Source organism: Pongo pygmaeus, chromosome 6 (genome assembly GCF_028885625.2).
Source record: "Pongo pygmaeus isolate AG05252 chromosome 6, NHGRI_mPonPyg2-v2.0_pri, whole genome shotgun sequence".
In the NCBI taxonomy this organism is placed as follows: Eukaryota; Metazoa; Chordata; class Mammalia; order Primates; family Hominidae; genus Pongo; species Pongo pygmaeus.
The window spans coordinates 12,166,939-12,180,327 of NC_072379.2; the positions used below are offsets into that span (position 1 = coordinate 12,166,939).

General features: G+C 40.9%; 1 pseudogene; it reads left to right on the forward strand.

Annotated features, from left to right (window-relative positions):
- The window catches only part of LOC129040873 (rab5 GDP/GTP exchange factor-like), a 99,231-nt pseudogene that overhangs the window by 40,628 nt on the left and 45,214 nt on the right, over window positions 1-13,389 (forward strand).

A 13,389-nucleotide genomic window follows, 5' to 3' on the forward strand; every position in this document is an offset into this window, starting at 1 on the left:
GGCTCAAGTGATCCTCCTGCTTCAGCCTCCCAAGTAGCTAGGACTACAGGAACATGCCACCATGCCCAGCTAATTTTTGTATTTTATGTAGAGACAGGGTTTCACCATGTTGCCCAGGCTGGTCTCAAACTCCTGAGCTCAAGTAATTCGGCTGCCTTGGCCTCCCAGCATGCTGGGATTACAGGCGTGAGCCTCCGCACCCGGCCTGTGTTTGTTATTTATTACAGATGGTTCACATGCAGCTAATCCAAAGCCAAATTTATTGCTTTTATTTATTATTCTCCCCATTCTGAACATTTTCCTCCTAACCCTTCTCCTGAGTCAATTAATGGCATCATTGTTTACCAAGTTAGCTAAAAAACCTTGGTTTCACTCTTGATTTCTCTTTAACCTCCCTTGGCACCTACAATTTGACCAAGTTCTGTTTGTTCCAACTCAGAAAAGTCTTTTGAATTTTACCTTTTCTACTCCTCTTTTCCAGGTATTTATTTTCTTTTACTTAAACCTTTATAATATACTCTTAATTCCTGTCCGTTTCTCTATCCTTCAGGTTGTTCGTACAGCTACCTGCATGATCTTTCTGAAGCACAGATCTGAAAACAATAACTTCTTGGATTTACAGTCTTTCTTGCTTCCCCACCACATGATGAAATCCAGAATAGGCTTAGCAATGAGCTTAGCAATCAAGATTCCTTACCCTCTGGTGCCTTCCTGTGTAGCCAGCATCACAGTTCATCGCACCCCCAGTGCTCTGGCTACATTCAGCTTGTTGTGAAGCAGACCACAGGCTTGCAGATTTGTAGTTCCTTCTTCCCGGAATATCCTTTCACTTAGAATCCTAATCATCCTTATCAGTCAGGCGTGGTGGTGTGTGCCTGTAGTCTCAATAACTTGGGAGGCTGAGGGATGAGAATTGCTTGAACTTGGGAGGCAGAGGTTGTAGTGAGCTGAGATCGTGCCATTACACTCCAGGCTGGGTGATGGAGTGACACATTGTCTCAAAAAAAAAAAAACAGAGACAAAAAAAGGATCCTGTTTGTCCTTTAAGACAGCACCGTTGTAAAGCCTCATCAGACTCCTCCAGCAGATTGTGTTGTTCTTTCCTGTGTTCTCACAGCACTCCATTTTTACTCTCTGATGTAGCAGCTGTCCCATTATATAGCAGTTGTTTACTTACCTTTTTGTTTGTTCCAACCTTGAGCTTGTTAGGGAAAAGGACTAGACTTGATTTCTTTCATGTAACCCTAGAGCAGTTGCTGAATGAGCATGAGAAGATCCCATTTGAAATCTGTAGTGCATGAAGAGCCGTCCATCCTGTAGCTATGTGAGACCTCAGACTGATTTGGCATATTTAGTCTCTAGTTCTAAAATCTTTAGATCCTCCTGAATAAATGGAGTAATAACCTTCAGATACAGAGAAATCTTGGAGAATATCTAGATCATTCTAATCCTCTCTTGAATTGCAGACTTCAGCGGGAGGAAGAGGCCTTTGCCAGCAGTCAGAGCAGCCAAGGGGCCCAATCCCTCACATTCTCCAAGTTTGAAGAAAAGAAAACCAACGAGAAGACCTGCAAGGTTACCACAGTGAAGAAATCTTCAGTGCGTCTTCCAGGGTCGTATCAAAGAAGGGTAATGTTCTGATACTCTTTTTTTTCTTCTCTGCCTGAGTGAGACACAGAGTAGATCCACAATGCTTATAGGCTCAGCTTTGTAATTTCCGTCAGCTTTTTGAGAATATCAGCTCAGATTTGAGACTGAAATTGGGTTTGAGGGTCAGACAATATATGAAACCCATACTCTATTTGGTTGAAAGACATTGTGTTTTAGAGAAATTTGTTTACTCTGTAGGAGGAATCAGGAGAATTGAAATAGGTAGTTTTGTTTATGAAATTCATCCCTATCCAAGCGACTGTCTCTTTGGATGTTTTGTTTTTTGTGCCTTTATTTGTGGATCTTGGTTTGTTCTGTGGCATAATACCCTCACTGTTCATAGCTTGTCAGAAGTGGTGATTTCTAGGCTTGAAAGTCATCTGAGAGAGAGATTTTCTGCCCGAGAGCTTATTTGAGAGACAGCTTGTGTCTTGAGGAAGTGTATTGAGAGCATATAGGAAAAAGCCCACGTTGGGCTCTTGGGGGGATGAAAGTGAGCCATAGTAGCTATTTTCCAGTGCATGGATTTGTATGTAGGTGATCATATTCACCCGGCTTCTTAAAGTGCCATATAACTAGCAAGAAGATTGTCACATAAGTCACAGGTGTTCTACAATTGAGGAGACAAGCCAGTTGAAATGGCCCAACATGAAGCAAGAAAGAATCTTTGTCATTAGGCCTCAGTCTCTGAAAATTTATGTTGGTACTCAGAGTTATGCAGTCAATGTGAAATAATGAGGGAGACTGGGAACCAACACTGATGCTGTCAGAAGACCTGTTCTCTGGGAGGCCCCCCTCTTGCTCCCCAGTTCCTATCCTGGGGTAATTGTAATGAGGTCTCCCCTGGAGGCAGGGGAATGAATAATAAGACAGTGTTACCCCTTAAGACCCTTGCCAGTCTTCTAGGTTTTGTGACTTTTGCTGTTTCCTTTTGTTTTATTATAAGGAAATAAAAGGAAATGTTGCTTACCAAAAACACGCTTCTCCTTAAGACATGGATACCAGGTGCGGTGGCTCATGCCTATAACCTCAGCACTTTGGGAGGCCACGATGAATGGATCACCTGAGCTTGGGAGTTTGAGACCAGCCTGGGCAACATGGTGAAACCCCATGTCTACAAAAAATACAAAAATTATCCGGGCACAGTGGCATGATTACATGATTAATTTGAAGTTGTTTCTTGGTTGGCTGCCAGTTGTAGCTATTTTGTCTCTACTAAAAAGGGGAAAAAAATTAGCACCTGCCAGAGATTAAATAAGAATGTATTCGGCTCATGATTTATTTATTAGGAGGTGAAATTTCCAGGTGGTTAGTAAGGTGACTTTGGAGTCACTCCTGGTTTGAGTCCTAGCTTTGTCATTTACCACCTTTATGACCCTGGGCGGACTAACAACTCCAAGTCTTGTCCACACTGAGGGACAGTAATACCTATCAGAGACATGTGATGAGGATTCGATGAGTTGACATATGTAAAGAGCTTAGCATGGTGCCCGACACACACGTGAGATCTCCAGTAAGTGTTAGCTTTTTTAAAATGCAAGTTATTCTTCTGATAGAATAATCTTGCAGGGAGCTCAAGGCCATTTATTATTAAGATTCTTCATTTCTATTTAGCTTAAAGTCTGTTTCTTGATGATATGTAGTGAAATGGTAAGTATTTATAACAGATGAAATAGTAAAAAAATTATAAAATTATCAGCTCTAATAGCCTCATTTTGCAGATGACAATATGAAAGTCCATAAAGGTTAACTGATTTACCCAAGGTTGCACAATGAGTTTGTGCATGAGAACTCAGGTCTCCTAACTCCTGGGTCAATATTTTTCCATTATATTCCTTTATTCAATGTGTATACTTCAGAAACCCAGGTTATTTAATGTGTATAATAAATAGTAAATATATATATAATTAAGTTTCTGTTACTTAAGTACGTAATTGTCATTTATATTCGCTGACTCTCCTTGGTGGTTTTAAAAACCTATGTCCCAAAAGCCTCTGTACAGTGTGCATGATACTATGGAAAGAAGATTTACAATTTAGTGCAGAGTCTGTACTTTAAAAAGAAACAATTCTGGAGCTGGGTGCCGTGGCTTCTACCTACCTATAATCCCAGCTACTTGGAAGACTAAGGTAGAAGGGTTACATGAGCCCAGGAGTTAGTGGCTCCAGTGAGCTGTGATTGTGCCATTGTATTCCAGCCTGGGCAGCAGAGTGAGACACCATCTCTAAAATAATTAATTAAAAAAAGAAACAATCCAAGTGACTTTTATTTTAAAAATATGTATGCAGAACGGTTTTTACCTTTGTTCTTGTTTCCCCCCGCCCCCCATCTTTTTGAATGGTAGATTTGTATTTCCTATTTTTTGTTCTTTAGTTGCTTTTTGTCAGTAGAAAGCTTTTGGGGATAAAGACCTTAAAGCATTTAAAAATTTATGTTAGAAAAGAAGATTCCATTATGTTTTTGTTTCACAGATCACTTAATATAACTTAGCCAGGTAAATTTTGCATTTCACACTGATTACTTGTTTGGCCATTGTGTTTGGATAAGGTTAGCCTAAGTGCAGTTTTAATGTATTGGGTCTAGACTAGAAACAGACTTTTTGGATTCTGTATTCTTTATCTTCTTTAGTCCATGATGCCCTTGCTCTTGGTATTTTACTTGTTTCTATTAGTAGCATAAAGGAAAGCTTTTATGCCATACATAGCAGCTTGGAAGCAGACAAAATACAAATAAACTTCTATGGAATTTGAAGAATATTTTCACATTCTTTTAGAGTTGGATACGCCTTCAGAGAAAGTAAATGGATTATCTTGACTGTAAAGACTCAGTTAAAGTGTTTTAGTCTCCACAGTCTGGGTGAGTGAGGAAGTCATGGTGGTTGGCCAAGCTGAGATACTTGCTTATACATTCCAAAGTGCTCTTTTCTTTCAGAACTCCTGTAATCTTGTCATCCCAGGTAGAATCTTGTGTACCTCTTTCACAAACGGATCTGAAGACAGTGATCCTACAAAGCATATCTTTTCTTTTTTAGAGTTAAAATACCAATACCACCCAGACCTTAGACTCTAAACACTTGATTCGTTAAAGTAAACCAGGGCTTCTTAGAGAAATGACTAATTCTGGGGCTGGGGCAGGGAGAAAAAGGCCCCTTCAATATTTCGGGGACATTTCAGAAGATCTAGAAGCCGGCTTGGAGGGGTTTCCACTGGCCAAGTCTGGGATAATTTGAGTGTCAAAATAAATAAGGACAATAAGGCCGGGCACAGTGGCTCACAACTGTCATCCCAGCACTTTGGGAGGCCGAGGTGGGCAGATCACTTAAGGTCGGGAGTTCAAGGCCAGCCTGGCCAACATGGCGCAACCCCGTCTCTACTAAAAATACCAAATCAGTGAGGTGTGGAGGTGCGTGCCTGTTATCCCAGCTACTTGGGAGGCAGAGTCAGGAGAATTGCTTGAACCCGGGAGGTGGAGTTTGCAGTGAGCTGAGATTGTGCCACTGCACTCCAGCCTGGGCAACAAAGTGAGACTCCGTCTTAAAAAAAATAAAATAAAGTGAAGAAATCAATAAATAAGGACAATAAATGAAGTATAACTGATTGAACAAAATCATAATCCATGTGTTAATTTAACTAGTAAAATAAGAAATACGGCCGGCACAGGGGCTCACGCCTGTAATCCTAGCACTCTGGGAGGCCGAGGCAGGCGGATCACCTTAGGTTGGGAGTTTGAGACCAGCCTGACCAACATGGAGAAACCTGTCTCTACTAAAAAAAATACAGAATTAGCCGGGCGTGGTGGCACATGCCTGCAATCCCAGCTACTGGGAGTCTGAGGCAGGAGACTCTCTTGAACCCGGGAGGCAGGGGTTGGGATGAGCTGAGATCATGCCATTGCACTCCAGCTGGGGCAACGAGCAAGACTCCGTCTCAAAAATAAAAAAAAGATAAAAAAATAAAATAGAGAAATACATAAATGAGAGGTTACAGTCATGTTAGTAGTAAAAATTGACTCAGGTAAAGTTTATCTGGGTGCTAAATCTGGGATGAGGGGGGCGAGTTTCCTAGGAAACAAGTTATGAACATGATCTCAAATTCACTGCCTATGAATTATTTATGTATTTATTTATTTTTCTTTTTTTCCCTTTTTTGTGGAGACGGGAGGTGGGTCTTACTATGTTGCCCAGGCTGGTCTTGAACTCCTGGCCTCAAGTGATCCCACCACTGCAGCCTCAAAGTGCTGGGATTTCAGGCACGAGCCACCATGCCCAGCCAGATTATTTATTAATTATAAATAGAGAAATGGTAACTATAAAATGGGGATGTATGAGGCAAGGATAGATGTTATGTGCTTCCAGACACAACACTTTGAGAACACAACATCATTTATGAAATATGTAAGCCGAAAATTTTTAACAACCTGAATCCAGTCATGAGGACACCCAGTCTAAATGACATTCAACAAGATACCTGGCCTGTGTTCTTCAGAAATGTCATGCCGAGAGAAACAAAGGCTGGGAAAATTGTGAACTGCTCATTGTGAACAATTGAGAAAATTGGAATATGGATTTTCAATTGAGTAAAAGTATTGTATCAATGTAAATTTTCCTGAATTTGGTAACTATCCTGTAAGGTACATAAAACAATGACTTAATCCCTTTGCATTGCTACAGAAGAATACCTGAGGCTGGGTCACTTACAAAGGAAAGAGGTCCATTTGGCTCACGGTTCTGCAGGCTGTGGAAGAAGCAGGGAGACGGCCAGGTGCAGAGGCTCATGCCCCTAATCCCAACACTTTGGGAGGCTGAGACGGGCAGATCACTTGAGGCCAAGAGTTGGAGACCAGCCTGGCCAACATGGCAAAACCCTATCTCTGTTGAAAATACAAAAATTGGCCAGGCATAGTGGCCCATGCCTGTAATCCCAGCTATTCGGGAGGCTGAGGCAGGAGTATCACTTGAACCTGGAAGGCAGAGGTTGCAGTGAGCCGAGATTGCGCCGGTGTACTCCCGCCTGGGCTGCAGAGTGTAAGACTCCTCCAAAAAAAAAAAAAAAAAGAGAGAGAAAAATTGGGCAATGGAAGGCTTGATAATCATGGTCTACTTGCTATTCCTGAAATACAAGCTTTGTTTCTGTATTAAAAACATAAAGTGCAGCCTGGTCCAGCGGCTCATGCTTGTAATCCCAGCATTTTGGAGACTGAGGCAGGAGGATTGCTTGATCCCAAGAGTTTAAGACCAGCCTGGGTAACATAGTGGGATCCCGTCTCTTAAAAATAATAATAGTAATTAGCCCGGCTAGTGCCTGTAGCCCATCTACTCTGGAGGCTGAGGTCGGAGGATCATTTGAGCCAGGGAGTTTGAGGCTGCAGTGAGCTGTGATCGTGCCACTGTACTCCAGCCTGGATGACAGAGGGAGACCCTGATTAAAAAAAAACAAAAACAAAAACAAAAACAAAAACGCAAGGTGACTTTAAGTTGAAGAGCAAGCACTTGCCATTTGAGCCCTAGGCAAAACTATAAACTGTAATGTGGGTGAGGTTGTTCTTTTCCCTATTTCCTTCTTCTTCACTTCTTTCACCTTACACACTGAATCCCTATTGGCTGTTCAAACATAACTCACCTCCTCCCTGTGTACCAAACACCTGAACTGTCTCTCACTTTCCCCTCTCTAATCCGAACTTCTGGCCTCTTAGTAGGAGTTGATTTTTAGGAAGCTTAGAGAAAAACAACAAAGTGTTGATTTTAGTAACTTGTATGATCATAACTAGCTAATAGAATTAATCTTCATTTACATTTTAAAAGGAGTTTTTTTCTTTTTTAAGCAAAAGTGTCTCTTTGGAAAAGTATGTGTGGGAGGGAAGCATGTTATAAGCAAAGCAATAAAGGAAATGAGTAGGGTTTTCCTGTCTTTGACTGGTGTACAGACCTCTAAAGTCAGAGGGATTGGTGTTATTCTAAGAGTCTTCAGTCCTCTCTTTGGCTTACTGAGGTAGTTGTAGCATAGTCAACAGCTCAGGCTTTGGATTTAAGCGCACAGACCTGCGTTCGAATTCCAGTCTTTATAAGTGACTGCAACATTATTCAAGTTACTTAACATATTCAAGCCTCGGCTTCCTCATTTGTAAATATCATAAGTGTACTACCTGATAGACTTGTGAGGATTATACAAAATAGCATTGTAAAAGTACCTAGTGCATAATAGGCATTACCTATATGTAAGTTTATACTACCATTATTATTTTGTCAGATGGAATATGTATTATGTTTTTATTGGGTTGAGTGTTCTATCAATGTCAGGTAGATCAAGTTGGTTGATAATATCAGGCCTCTGAGCCCAGGCCAGGCCATCGCATCCCCTGTGACTTGCACGTATATACCCAGATGGCCTGAAGTAACTGAAGATCCACAAAAGAAGTAAAAATAGCCTTAACTGATGACATTCCACCATTGTGATTTGTTCCTGCGCCACCCTAACTGATCAATGTACTTTGTAATCTCCCCCACCCTTAAGAAGGTTCTTTGTAATTCTCCCCACCCTTGAGAATGTACTTTGTAGGATCCACCCCTTCCTGCAAAACATTGCTTTTAACTTCACCACCTAACCCCAAACCTATAAAAACTAATGATAATCCATCTCCCTTCGCTGACTCTCTTTTCCGACTCAGCCTATTTGCACCCAGGTGAAATAAACAGCCATGTTGCTGACGCAAAGCCTGTTTGGTGGTCTCTTCACACGGACACGCATGAAAGATAACATCATTCAAGTTTTCTGTCTTTACTGACTTTTTAAAAATCATCTCTCTGTCAATTACTAAGCGAGGAGTATTGAAATCTCCAAATATCATTGTGAATTTGTTTCTCCTTTCAGTTCTACCAAATTTTGTTTTATGTGTTTTGAAGCAGTGTTATTAGTATATACAAATTTAGGATTGCTGTGTTTTCTTGAAGAATTAATCCCTTTTTTATGATGAGATACCTCTCTGTGTTCTTGATAATATGGTCCATGTTCTTTTTTTTTTTTTTTTTTTTTAATACTTTAAGTTTTAGGGTACATGTGCACAATGTGCAGGTTAGTTACATATGTATACATGTGCCATGCTGGTGTGCTGCACCCATTAACTCGCCATTTAGCATTAGGTATATCTCCTAATGCTATCCCTTGCCCCTCCCCCCACCCCACAACAGTCCCCAGAGTGTGATGTTCCCATTCCTGTGTCCATGTGTTCTCATTGTTCAATTCCCATCTATGAGTGAGAACATGCAGTGTTTGGTTTTTTGTCCTTGCGATAGTTTACTGAGAATGATGATTTCCAATTTCATCCATGTCCCTACAAATTACATGAACTCATCATTTTTTATGGCTGCATAGTATTCCATGGTGTATGTGTGCCACATTTTCTTAATCCAGTCTATCATTGTTGGACATTTGGGTTGCTTCCAAGTCTTTGCTATTGTGAAAAGTGCCGCAATAAACATGCATGTGCATGTGTCTTTATAGCAGCATGATTTATAGTCCTTTGGGTATATACCCAGTAATGGGATGGCTGGGTCAAATGGTATTTCTAGTTCTAGATCCCTGAGGAATCGCCACACTGACTTCCACAAGGGTTGAACTAGTTTACAGTCCCACCAACAGTGTAAAAGTGTTCCTATTTCTCCACATCTTCTCCAGCACCTGTTGTTTCCTGACTTTTTAATGATTGCCATTCTAACTGGTGTGAGATGGTATCTCATTGTGGTTTTGATTTGCATTTCTCTGATGGCCAGTGATGATGAGCATTTTTTCATGTGTCTTTTGGCTGCATAAATGTCTTCTTTTGAGAAGTGTCTGTTCATATCCTTCGCCCACTTTTTGATGGGGTTTGTTTTTTTCTTGTAAATTTGCTTGAGTTCATTGTAGATTCTGGATATTAGCCCTTTGTCAGATGAGTAGGTTGTGAAAATTTTCTCCCATTTTGTAGGTTGCCTGTTCACTCTGATGGTAGTTTTGCTGTGCAGAAGCTCTTTAGTTTAATTAGATCCCATTTGTCAATTTTGGCTTTTGTTGCCATTGCTTTTGGTGTTTTAGACATGAAGTCCTTGCCCATGCCTATGTCCTGAATGGTAATGCCTAGGTTTTCTTCTAGGGTTTTTATGGTTTTAGGTCTAACGTTTAAGTCTTTAATCCATCTTGAATTAATTTTTGTATAAGGTGTAAGGAAGGGATCCAGTTTCAGCTTTCTACATATGGCTAGCCAGTTTTCCCAGCACCATTTATTAAATAGGGAATCCTTTCCCCATTGCTTGTTTTTGTCAGGTTTGTCAAAGATCAGACAGTTGTAGATATGCGGCATTATTTCTGAGGGCTCTGTTCTGTTCCATTGATCTGTATCTCTGTTTTGGTACCAGTACCATGCTATTTTGGTTACTGTAGCCTTGTAGTATAGTTTGAAGTCAGGTAGTGTGATGCCTCCAGCTTTGTTCTTTTGGCTTAGGATTGACTTGGCGATGCGGGCTCTTTTTTGGTTCCATATGAACTTTAAAGTAGTTTTTTCCAATTCTGTGAAGAAAGTCATTGGTAGCTTGATGGGGATGGCATTGAATCTATAAATTACCTGGGGCAGTATGGCCATTTTCATGATATTGATTCTTCCTACCCATGAGCATGGGATGTTCTTCCATTTGTTTGTATCCTCTTTTATTTCATTGAGCAGTGGTTTATAGTTCTCCTTGTTCTTAAGTTTACTTTGTCTAACATTGGTATAACCACTTAAGCTCTATTTCATTGTTTCAGAGTATCCTCTTCCTTTCATTAGTTTTTAACATATTTGTATCTTTATATTTAAAGTAAATTTCTTACAGACAACATGAAGTGAGGTCTTGTTTTTTAATCTAATCTGATAATCTCTGACATTTAATCAGACTGTTTATAGCACTTATATTTAATGTGATTTTTGGTAAGGGAAGTTTTACCCCTGTCATCTTGCTCTTTGTGTTTATCTCATCTTGTCTTAGTTCTTTTTCTCCTCTTTTCTTGCCTTCTTTATGACCACACCTTTATCTCCACTATCAGCTTGTTAGCTACACCTCTTTGTTCTGTTTGTTTGGTTTTGTTTGGTTTTTGTTACTGGTTGTTCTGGGGTTTACAGAATACATCTTTAACTTACTTGCCTTCAAATAATATTTATACCACTTTACAGAAAAAAATTTTTTTAATAATAGTATTATACGACTTTACATATAAGAATCTTAAACAAGATTCTTATATTTCTTCCTCCTGTCCTTTGTGCTGTGGTTCTACATGTTACTTGGTGGTTCCTTCTCTCATCTTGGGTAGTTTCCTCATACGCATGTGCAGTACTCAGCCACACTCAAGGGAACCCTCTGCAGATACCTGGAGCTTTTTCTGTGTAGCCCTCTCCCCTCCATAGCGTTTGCATGATATTTTGCCAGCAAATTCTGGTCACATTGGCCTGCCTGAACTCCAAATGCTATCTGCTCAATTCAGCAAGTCAGCTAGGCTCTGTTTGAGTGGTCTCTCCCTGTGCCATGACTTTAAAACTCTCCCAGCAGTGAGCTGGGACACTCTAGGACAGGCTGTGTTTGTTTCCCTTCTTTCAGGAGTTAATCTGCTGTTTGCTTGTCATCCAATGTCTGAAAACCTTTTGTTCATACATTTGTCTGACCTTCCAATTGTTAAGATAGTAGGGTGAACCTGATGTCATCAGAGTATTCCATCATGACTAGAAGCGGAATTATCAGACAGAGAAGGATTTTTGATAAAGAATTTTTTCCTAATCATACAGATGTCAGCACAATCTTTGGTTTTTTATTTACATAAAAAAATTTTAGAAAATATGTTGCCCTTTTTGTTTTGAATTAGAGTGTACCTGATTTATTTATGTGCTTAAAAAAATAGGTAGTATATCCAAATGACTCAAACATAACAGGTATGGTTAGAAGTTTCCTTTCTACTTTGTCTCTTGCCCATCTAGTTCCTAAGTACCACTGCTGTTGTTCCCCTACTTTCTTTTTTTTTGAGACAGAGTCTCACTCTGTCGCCCAGGCTGGAGTGCAGTGGCACAATCTCGGCTCACTGCAAGCTCTGCCTCCTGGGTTCACGCCATTCTCTTGCCTCAGCCTCCCGAGTAGCTGGGACCACAGGTGCCTGCCACCACGCCCAGCTAATTTTTTGTATGTTTAGTAGAGACGGGGTTTCACCGTGTTAGCCAGGATGGTCTCGATCTCCTGACCTCGTGATCTGCCTGCCTCGGCCTCCCAGTGTGCTGGGATTACAGGCATGAGCCACCGCGCCCGGCCTATTGCTCCCCTGCTTTCACAGAACTTTTGTTATTAGTTTCTTGTGTATCCTTCTGTGCTTTTATTCTAATTTATAAACGCATATATTCTTACCCCACTACCCCCTGTTTTATATAAAACAGCACAGTGTACATACCTTACCTTACTTTTTTTTTTTGAGACCAGGTCTCACTCTGTCACCCAGGCTGGAGTGCAGTCAGACTCCTGGGCTCAAGCAGACTCCTGGGCTCAAGCGATCCTTCTGCCTCAGCTCCTCCAAATAGCTGCCACTATAGGTACACACTACCATGCCGGGCTAATGTTTTTACTTTTTGTAGAGAGAGCATCTCACTATGTTGCTAATTTATGTTTTTGCTTCAGTACATTTATGAGCTCCTTACATATCAGTACATAAGAAGCATACTTTTTAATTTTAAAACTCTATGGCATTTTATTTTATGGATTAAAGGATAATTTATTTAGTCCGTCAGTGATGGCCAGTTATTTCCAGTCTTTTGCTATTACAAGTAATGCTAAAATGTACATATTTCATTTGGTACATGTAAAATTTTATTAGTAGAAAATTTTGGAGAAATAGAAATGTTAGGCCAGGCACAGTAACTCACACCTGTAATCCCAGCACTTTAGGAGGCTGAGGCAGGCGGATCACCTGAGGTCGGGAGTTCAAGACCAGCCTGACCAACATGGAGAAACCCCTTCTCTATGAAATATACACAGTTAGCCAGGTGTGGTGGCACATGCCTGTAGTCCCAGCTACTTGGTAGGCTGAGGCAGGAGAATTGGTTGATCCCAGGAGGTGGAGGTTGTTAACCGAGATCGCGCCATTGCACTCCAGCATAGGCAGCAAGAGTGAAACTCCGTCTCAAAAAAAAAAAGTCCTGAAGATCAAAGATTATAAGGAATTACTCTGAGAGCCAGACGTGGTGTTTCGTACCTATAATTCCAGCACTTTGGGAGGCTGGGATAAGAGGATCACCTGAGGTCAGGAGTTTGAGACCAGCCTGGTCAACATGGTGAAACCCTGTCTCTATTAAAATACAGAATTAGCTGGGCGTCGGGGGGCATGCCTGTAATCCTAGCTACTTGAGAGTGAGGCAGGAGAATCATTTGAACCTGGGAGGCGGATGTTGCAGTGAGCCGAGATCCACTGCGCTCCAGCGTGGGCGACAGAGTGAGACTCCGTCTCAAAAAAAAAAAAAAAAATAGAAATTACTCCAAGAAACTGTAGAATAGGCAGGTTAATATCTTTAAAACATACTTTTTCTGGCCAGATGCAGTGGCTCATGCCTGTAATCTCAGCATTTTGGGAGGCCGAGGTGGGTGGATCACCTGAGGTCAGGCGTTCGAGACCAGCCTGACCAACATGGCAAAACACCATCTCTACTAAAAATACAAAAAATAGCTGGGCATGATGGCATCATACCTGTACTCGCAGCTACTTG